We start from the raw sequence: 10986 nt of genomic DNA, 5'->3' as shown, positions 1-10986 counted from the left end.
TCGGCAATTATATTTCTCAGGATTTTTGGGTCTTTTCATAATTATTCTATCCTAATACTATGTCGTTTTACCCTTCACCAAAACCCCTATATAAGTGTTTTTAACCCAAAAATTCCCCAATTGAAATCATTCTCTCAAATTCACAAAAGAAGAACAAGTCTTCCTCTCCAAAATATTTCTCTCTCTAGAAAGCTTGAAGAAGAAGGGTTCAACCTAGGGTTTCAAGTCAAGTCTCCTAATGCACCATTGAAGTTAAGCAATTGACATTGAGGTATGATAGTTATCATCCATGGTCCCTTCCCTCCATGGAGTTCCCAAATTCTCCAATTTTCAAAGTTAGAAATCTCTAATTGAGTTAGGGTTTTTCTTCTATGTTATGGGTTCTCTTAATTATTGATTTAATTGATTGATCTATGATCTTTTATGCATGAATTGAGTCAATGTCATATTTTTATGATGATGCCCCATGAACCCATGTAATTCCCTTGTTTTTCCAAGTTATGAGCATATGATCTGGGTTTTAGATTATGAAAGAAGACTTTATGGAATCAAGCATGTTTTCATGAAATTTATGTAAATGTTCTAAAGATGCTTTGAGATTGAAGTATCAATGATGTTGTTAATGTTGTGTTGTTGAGAGGATTTCTCATATACACACATGAAAGCATGATTGTGAAAGGTTTTCTCACATAATAAGGGTTCTTACGGTTGAAAATTCTTCTCACCTAAAATGAACCAATGTTAAGGAGCTATTCTAATGTTAAGGCATCAGGCGATTACCCATGTCACATGATGTAAGGACAAGAGGCAATTACCCATGTTCATTTAAGAGCTAAGATGAATATGATTAAAAACTATATGTGGAAGTTAAGCTTAGTATCGAGTGGAAAAGTAGCAATCATCCGTGTCCAATAAACCATGTGCCAACAAAGGATTGTCTAGATAGACATTAGCTAGTGGATCCACATAAGCTAGAAGTTCATGGTCCTAACCTTGGCAAGTAGGACAACCCCTTTTCGGTGTTGGAGACACCGGATTCCATGTTGATAACTAACATGGTCTTATATGTCGGTTAAGGCTACTTCCAACAATTAAGTTATGATGAATTAAGGTTACTTCAAGAAGTATCTTTCATATGTTTTAAGATGATGTTCACTTGCATTGATCATGTTTTATGACTTATGTTTTCTAACATTCAAGATTCATGTTTTAGCTTGATCATTGCATGCTCATGAAAATGTCCCCTTATAGCATGATTTTAAATGTTTTGTGCCTGACTATCATACTTGGTACATATTTTGTACTAACACATTCTCTTGCCTACATTTCCACAAATGTAGGGCTCGACAGTCAGGGTTCCCAGTTTCGTGGTTAGAGTTCGTTGATGAGATTTTGAGCTTTGGTGAGTCCTCATGCTTTGAGGACGGACTTTCATTGTTTTCAGTTTTTCTTTACTTTCAATTTTGGAACATGATATACGGGCTACGCCCAGATTCATTCTTATGTACTAGATGGCTTTGAGACGATGTTTAGACTTCCGCTTAACTTTACTTTTAGACTTGAAATGTTTCTCTTAATCTCTTTATTTCTATTATCGTGTATGATGAATGCTAAGTGGCTTGTATGAGGCCTCTCAGGGTCTTGTACGCCATGTTACGCCTAGGGGCTACCTTGGGTCGTGACAATTGACTAAAGTCAAACTTAATTAGGCCTTAACTTGAAAGTTAAAATGCCTAATCTCACAGACTCGCACCGAAAGCCTCGAGAGTCGTGTTGACCATGATACTGACCTAAAATGACCCTTCTGGAGCTGATGGAATAATCAAAATTGGATTCTGAGGCCATCTTCTTGAACTTCTGATAAAAATGACCGTTCAAGGTGCAAAAGCTCCAGGATACAAAAACTCGCATAAAAACCAAATGAACGACCAAGTGACCAAACTATCAGTTACAACAAGTGATAACTAACTTGGGATCGCTAAAGGAATGATCTAAACGATGAATAGAAGGAATAAATACATAAATGACCTGGAAGGGGATTTTTTTTGTATCATATGCATTGAATATATTATTAAAAAAATTATTTTCTTTCGTTCTTAATTTCATAATTTTTTTTTGTTTGGATTGTCATTTAAAAAATATACTGATTTGAACAAATTCCTCTAACTTTTTGTGCTCAATTTATTTATTATTACAACATTATATATGTTGAAAAAATATTTTTTTTACTTAATAAATAAGATTTATTTGTTTTATAGGTTAGTCCATAATAAAAGACTAATATAATAAAGAAAATATTATATAATGTTAAACAATAAAAAGAACGAACTTAATAATGTAGAGGGAAATTAGGAATTTAAAATGTTAAATTTAGATATATAGGGAAGAATATTTATTATATTGTTCAAAGGTAAGAAAATATATTTTATTTTTAAAGTAATATTAGGGGGGAATTATTTTCACCCTTTTTCAACCTGATAAAGTGTGAACCTTAAATTTGTATTTCCTATGTCTCAACTTATAGGGCATAATTCGAATTTCAAAGGTCAATCAATCTATGTTTGATTGTGAATTCGGGTATGAAATGTTTAAGTTTTTAAAATAAAATTTATATATTTGAAAACGATATAAAAAGAAAAAAGTTATGATCAGAAATAAAATTGTTTGATTAATCTCAAAATTTGAAAGGTGTTACATATGTTAGAATGGAAAAGTAATTATTAAGAAATCAATTAAAGGAAACATATTATTATGATATTGAATATATAGTGGGGAGATTAATTAAAGTAAACACATTGGGTGTGTGGGTGTGTTTGGTATGAAGGAAAACATTTTCAGTGTTTGGTTGGATTAAATGTTTTGGAAAATGTTTTTCAAATCAACTAATTTTCCTCAAATAGTCAAATTTAAGGAAAATGACTTCCGTTCAAATATTAAGGAAAACATTTTCCAAAACTCTCCTCCAACTTCAAATTACAACTTTTTTTTGAAAAATAAATTTAAAGATTTTTTAAACAAAATATTTTCAACTTCAATTTTTTATTTTATTATCCACCCTCACCCCCTACCCCCCAGTGCCCACACGTTGCACGGATATTTAAATTAAAATTAAGTAATAAAATTTACTATGTAATTTGTAATGTATTATTAATACACAATTTAATATTTATATTATTAAAATAAAAATATTATGTTTATTGTTATAAATAGCTGCATTTTTGGTTTTTAAATATATTTTGTTGAAATTTTAATAAATATAATATTAATTTTTTTGTTTATTTTAGTTTGATTAAAAAATTAATTACTTTATGTGTTTTTACATGTTTGATCTATTATTTTTAACTATGGTTAATTGAAATAATATTATATCCTTGTTAGTAAGTTTTAAAATCTAACTTTCACATGAAATGATTAAATATCAAATTGTAGGCACGATATTCAAATTTTTAAATTTTGTCTTTCTATTTTTGTAAAATTCATATATCGATTACATGATATTTTCTTAAAATCATCTAATTATAGTAATATTTTATTACTAAATAATGTTTACATTTTCAAATCAATTTCGAAAAACACATTGAATAGAAAAGTTATATAAAAAGGCTAATCCTATAATATGTAGTTGTTATTGAAAGAAAAAATCATTAAAAAGAGAGGCAAAATCAGTGAGGAAAAAAAGTTATTGTATATGTATTTTTCACAATTTACAATCAAATATAATTTATAGTTACATTGTTAGTTATATTTTTCAAATTTATTAATTTTATTGTCTAACAGATATTCTAACCATTGACATATTTTCATTAATCAAGTATAAAGAAGCATGGATTTTTTTAACATACTTTACATATCAAAAAAAAATTCATAAGTTTTTGTTCATTGAAATAAATAACTAAAGAAAACTAATAAATTTCATCACCCCATAACCAAAAGAACATTCATCATGTTTTATTTACACAATCCAACTATTTTACAATGAATCTCCTTCACTAATGGAGGAGTAACATATCTTACTTTGATATTAAAAATAAAATGTCATAAATCATACATTAAAAAAATTAAAAACACAACTATTTTTAATTATATATATAACATAAATAGAAAAAATAAGGACAAACACGATTTTTTTTTTAAATAAACAAATTTACATTTCTAAATTTTAGGCCTACAAATATTGTAAAAAGAAAATGATAAATATGAATTGAAGAAGAATCCATAGTACACGAGAGCAGTTATTTCAGCCACATTTAAACATAGTTAAGTTAATTTTTTTTTTGTTCCTCTTCTGATTTTATCTTTTTTTTTTCTTTGTTTAAAATTGAAAAATATCCTTTTCCTTTTAAATGATTTTTAGATTTAAAATACTTGGAATTTTTTTTTAAAAAAAAAAGACTCCATCGTGTGTAATGTATGTGGAGTAATTATTTTAGCTATGTATTTAAAAATAGTTGGTTAGCATTTTTTTTGTAACTGTTATGATTTTATCTTATTCATTTTTTTGTTTAAATTAAAAAGTATCCCTATCTTCTAAAATATTTTTAGATTTTAGTTTCATATTTAAAATTTATTTTGTTAATTAAATATAAATTATGTGTTAAAAGACTCCATTAGTTATTTTAGCCACATATAATATTTTATTGTTCCTTTTCTAATTTTATCTTCTTCTTTTTATATAGAATTAAAAAAGTAGTCTTATCCTTCAAAAAGATTTTCTAATTTTAAATATTTTTTATGTTTAATTTCAAAAATTTAAATTGATATTTTGAATTCAATATTTTCAAATATTTATGGTAAATCTCATATGAAAAAAAAGCACTTATCTTTTTTTTTAATATTATCTAAAAAATATTTTTAATTTTTAATGTTACCTTTAAAATATTTAAAATTTAAAATATTTTCACTATTTTAAAATTTAAAAATATTTGTGTGTTGTTTACGGTAAAATTAATTATTCAAATCATGCATATTGTAATTTGTTGAAATCTTTGGAAAATTATGTATAGTGGCAAGTATGTATGACAATAAGAGATCTTCCTTTGTTAGAATTCTTTATGTCATTAACAGTGACATTCACACAATATTGAGCAATAACTATCCATTTGTTATAGGGCCTTACAAATGAAGAGATTTATATAATCATTGATTTCATTGTCATAAATATAAATTATCTTTAAAATATTTTTAAAAAAATTTTTTAATGTCGGATTTTAAAATAGTTTTATTAATTAGATATAAATTTTGTTTTAAAAGACTTCATCATGAGTGGAGTAGTTATTATAGCCACATATTTATAATTAGTTAGTTAATATTTTATTATTCCTTTTCTGATTTTATCTTCTTCTTCTTCTTCTTTGTTTAAACTTTAAAAGGTATTTTTTATCTTTTAAATAGATATACTCAGATTTAAATATTTCATATTTTAAAATAATATTTTAATTCAATATAATAATGATTCAATTGTTAAATTTTTGTGGTGCTGACACATGACACTTTTTTCTTCTCCTATTTTAATTTTTATTTTATTTTAATAATTTAAAATTCATTTTTTTTTCGTTTTGTAACTGCATTACCCTATTTTAAATCTTTTTTATTATATAATCTTAGTATATTTCATATTTAATTAGTAGTAATTAATTTGATAAAATATTTTGTATTTGAAAATTTTAAAACTAAAGAATTTTTTTTGAATGTGACAACAATCTACATAAAAGTATGAAATAAGTAATTTTATTCTATAAAAAAAAATTGCATTATAAAATGAGTCTGATACTTGCTATTAATTTATTTTTATGCTTAAGGAATTAGTGTAAGCAATTTGCATTCTGTTTGTTACGAAGGAGTAGTTGTGGAAAATTATTTTAAATATTTAGTATAAAACGTTTGATAATTTCCCACAAAAATAGGATACCTAACGTACTTACCAAAATTTTTAGTTTTCTTTTTTTTATTATTTTAATTTTTTTTATTTCAAAGCAGTAAATTAAAAATTCAAATTCAAAGAATAGTAACCAATTTTTAATTTTAGGAAAAAAAAAGAATTGTTTTGAAATTATTTCTCGTTTATTTGTAAAAACTACTTCAAAATTATTTTAAAAGATAAAATAAAAATATTTTTACTATTTAATGAAATGATTTTTAAAAAAATAAAAATTTATAATTATTATCATCTATATTTTTTTTGCTATAAATAAGGAGGTTGTGGAAAGATAGTTAAAATTTCAAAAAAAAAGGTAATCACACACGTTATATCACCATATTTTTAGAAAGTTTTTAAAATTATTTATTGTTTAATTGTAAAAAATAATTTTAAATCATTTTACAAATAAAATGAGTAGTAATTTTATGAAAGATAGTTAAAATTTCAAAAAAAAAGGTAATCACACACGTTATATCACCATATTTTTAGAAAGTTTTAAAAATAAAATTTAACTTTGAAAATATAAAAATAAAAAACACACGGAAGTTCTGCATCTAAAAAAATCATTTTAAAAATAAAATGAGTAGTAATTTTATGACATATATATATATATATATATATTAACCTATTTTAACATTTTTTTACTTTTTTGTCCGTTGGTATTTTTTTTATTTTTTGTATTTTAAATAGTTTATTTAAAATTTATTTTTATATTTTTGTGACGTTGACATGTTTCGTTCCTATTCTAACTATTGACATGTGTCTATATTTATTTATTTGATTATTGACTATTAATTATTTAAAATTAATTTAAAATACTGAACAAAACCGTAGATCCACAAACCTACAATCCATTTCCAATAAACTTACAAACAGATCTACGAAAAAAAACTCAAAAATCACAAAAATCTAGACTTATCAAAATACTACAAACCTCAAAAAGAGTAAAAAATACATAAAAATCGCTATATTTCACATATCTAAGCAGAAAAAAGTGCTAAAAGAGAATCAAAATTTTGATTATTAAGACGTAAAACACACTTTAACCTTTTTTTTGTTTTATTAAAATTATTATTGATAGATGACTCTTCGACAATACGACAAAAAAAGTACTACAAATTAAACAATCGTATTTTCAGCTAAATCTATAATAGTATGTTCATCGTATTTCTAACAATTTTCTTATTGGTCGATGACTCTTAACAATACGATAAAAACACTACTACAAAATTAAACACACGTATTTTCAACGAAATCTACAATAGTATATTCGTTGAAATCATTTCTAAGTTCTAACGACTTTTTGTCAAATATTTAAATTTTCGACGAAATTTCACATATTAAATCAATAGATATAAAATATGTATCTTTTCAATCAATTGCCAAAACTTGCAAGTTGAATTATTTTTAATATGTAGCTTATCATTAATCATAATCATAATATAAAGCCTTAATTGCGATAGAAAGAATACGGAATATCTAAAAATTGCGGCCATTAATGTTTTGTCTTTTATCTTTTGAAGAGTTTCTTGTCAAACTATACACCATACACTTTGTTATACTTATATATATATAATGGAAAAACATAGACAAGGTAATGTGACACTTTTCTATAATCTCCATTATTATTTATTTATTTTATTTGTCATAATTTAAGCATAGTTTAGTAGGAAAGGATATATATATATATATAGGTTAATTTTTGTATTCTTCCACCTTTAATCCTTATAACTCTTAATTAATTTTATTAATGTAGAATAATAATGGATTAAAAGATGGGAGATGAAAAGACAAAAATTAACCTATATATATATCCTTCCTACCAAACTATGTTCTCCCCTTTTGTTCTACACAAGGCTCAAACATACACTTCACGCTAAACTTACAAATTAAGGAACAGCCAAAACTGCTCAACGAAAGATATGGCACAAAAGGACAACAAAAAAAATAAAAAAAATTCACTTAAGCTGTAAATTACTCGTGTTTGATACTTTACTACACCATTTCCATTCACACAAACCTCCAAACTCCATCATCATTAAAAAAAACTTTAACTTTCTACCAATAGCCCTTTGGTTTTTGCTTCAAAACTCTCAAATTTTTGGAATCTTTAAGCAAAAAAAAAACTTAATTCTTTTTATGAATTTCAAGATTCTGAGCTGGAACAAATGACACGTTTGAGACCCAACCTGAATTTTCGGGTTACAAGCCAAAAATGGAGTTCTTTTTCCCAAATATCACTGAAAAAGAGATGGATGAATTCTCTTAAAGTAGACAAAACAAATCACACAAACAAACACCCTTTACTCTATACAGAAAAACAAGAACCACCACTTCACAAACAGAATGAAAAAAAAATAAAAAATTGCTCTGATTCTTGATTTTCTCTTCTGTTTTTATTCAACCCCAGAAGAAAAAAAAAGGTTCAAAACATTAGTAGAAACAACCCCTTAAGATCTGAAACTGAAACAAACTCTAAAGGACATGGTTTTTTTAGGAACAACAAAAAAAGATTGAATTTTTATTGTTTTAAGAGAGAGAGAAGTGATGTTTTTGTGTAAGATGATGAAAAATGAAGAGTGGTGGGTGAGGAAAAAGGGGGAAAAAGAAAGAAAATGGAGAGAGAATGGGTGAGAGAGACAGTAATGTTTGGGAATTTTGCTTGAGTTAAAGCTTTTTGAGCTCGCAAATCGAAAATGCCTGTGTTTTTATGCTGCTATCTCCTTCTTTGCTTCCCTCACTGTTCTTCCTTGTGTTTTTCTGTTTTCTTTGTTTTTTCCTCCTCCCTTTGTTACCGAAACAATAACTTATTCAGTGTAATCTCATTAAGTCATACGAAAGATAGAATGTAAAAAGGTCATTTTCTATTGTAAGTCAAGTCTGATGTAAGTAAAGTCTGACAAAGATATAGAATGTAGAAAAGTTATTTTCGATCGTAAGTGAGAATTGAACATAAAAAAGACTAACTTATCTAGTGTAATTTCGTAAGTTAAGTCTAACGAAGATAGAATATAGAAAAGTTATTTTCGATCGTAAGTCAAGTCTAATGAGTTTTGAACATAAAAAAGACTAACTTATCTAGTGTAATTTCGTAAGTTAAGTCTGACGAAGATAGAATGTAAAAAAGTTATTTTTGATTGTAAGTCAAGTCTGATGAAAATTGAACATAAAAAAGACTAACTTATCTAGTGTAATTTTGTAAGTTTAGTCTGACGAAGATAGAATGTAGAAAAGTTATTTTCGATCATAAGTCAAGTCTGATGAGAATTGAACATAAAAAAGACTAACTTATCTAGTGTAATCTCGTAAGTTAAGTCTCACGAAAGATAGAATGTAAAAAGGTCATTTTCGATCGTAAGTCAAGTCTGATGAGAATTGAACATAAAAAAAGACTAACTTATCTAGTGTAATTTCGCAAATTAAGTCTCACGAAAGATAGAATGTAAAAAAAGTTATTTTGATAAATATTTAATTCAAATGAAAAATCTTAGTTGCTAAGTTGATTGGTTGGACTTTTACCTTATTGATTACACTTAATTTTTCATTCTTCTACTTCTAATTTTAAAAAATAAAATATCTGATATGAAATTCTAAGCTTCCATTTGATTACAAATTTGTAATTGTGACTTAAAAATAATCTTTTCTTTCGACTAAATCAACAACATACTTAATGTAATCTCATAGTGAAGTTTAAAAAGAATAAAATCTAAAGATATTATAAGCTCTGGTGTGGCTATTAATTTTGAGTATTCAAACATACATTTTACTTGAAATTCATTAAAAAAATTGTGAGTGAAAGTCTCCGTACTCAAAATGAGTACTTACCACACTATTACAACTCTTTTTAGTGAAAGTCTCAATAACCAATCAATTTGTCGAAACTTAAAAATATTTGAATCGAATTATCAATTATCAGATTAAATTTTATAACAAATAGATATATTTCATATAAAATTTTAATATTTATGACCAAATTTAGTAAAAGGATAACACACATCAGTAATAAGAAACTGTGTCATATTATAATGTAAAGGATATTATATTGTACGAATATAAAAAATACAGTAACCTGCTTTAAAGTATAATAATGGAACTCCTTTTTCTTTTAAATTAATTATATTATATTATATTATATTATTATTACTGTTTGGATGAATTTTCTTGTCTGTATAAACTACTAGATAATGTGGCCCGTGCTATAATAATATAAATGGTATGTTTTGGGGCTAATAATCGAGTTTTTGAAGCGATTATTTGCGTGGATAAAGGAATAAGTTTTTTTTATCACAAACCTGTACTTTCTTTGACGCTATTTAAGGCATAATAAGACTATCCACATACAATATTTTTGAAATATTTTATGTTGTCAATTATCATGATTTATAGTATTTTTACGATAGATTCACTTCAAGAATCAGTGGAATTTTTTGTATTTTTTTCAAAACATATTTTATATTGTCAATTATCATGATTTATAGTATTTTTACGCAATTTTTAAATATAAAAAAAAATTAAAAATAAGACAAATAAATTAAAATGGACCCAATATATGTTATTTTTGTTGTCTCAATTTATGTGACACAAATGAACTTTGGAGAGTCATCCAAATTTTCATATATATATATTTTTAAATGTTTTAAGTTATTAATTATTGTGATTTATAATATTTTTATGTAACTTTGAAATAATGTACATTACTGGTCACTTTGTCCTAATTTATGTGATATGGATAAAATTACAAAATTAACCCTTTTAAAATGTCTTTCAGATATTTTAAGTTGTTAATTATTATTATTTATAATACTTTTTTGGTAATTTTAAAATGATATGTGTTATTTTTTCTGTCCCAATATATGTGAGCCTGATAGAATTCTGAGAGTCAACCTATGTTATTATATAGCTTTTAAATATTTTAAAGATTTTTAAGTCATTTGTAAATGATATATGTTGCTTCCTTGATTGAGACTTTTCCATTTGAGAGATATATATATATATTCTATATTATTTTAAAAGGGAGTTTATGCCCAAGTTCTACTATATAATAAATATAATATATAATATTCAAGAAA

The sequence above is a fragment of the Solanum tuberosum genome, unplaced genomic scaffold, assembly GCF_000226075.1.
Source record: "Solanum tuberosum cultivar DM 1-3 516 R44 unplaced genomic scaffold, SolTub_3.0 scf00024, whole genome shotgun sequence".
Classification (NCBI taxonomy): domain Eukaryota; kingdom Viridiplantae; phylum Streptophyta; class Magnoliopsida; order Solanales; family Solanaceae; genus Solanum; species Solanum tuberosum.
The sequence above is the reverse complement of the archived record's forward strand: the minus strand, read 5'-3'. Positions refer to the sequence as shown.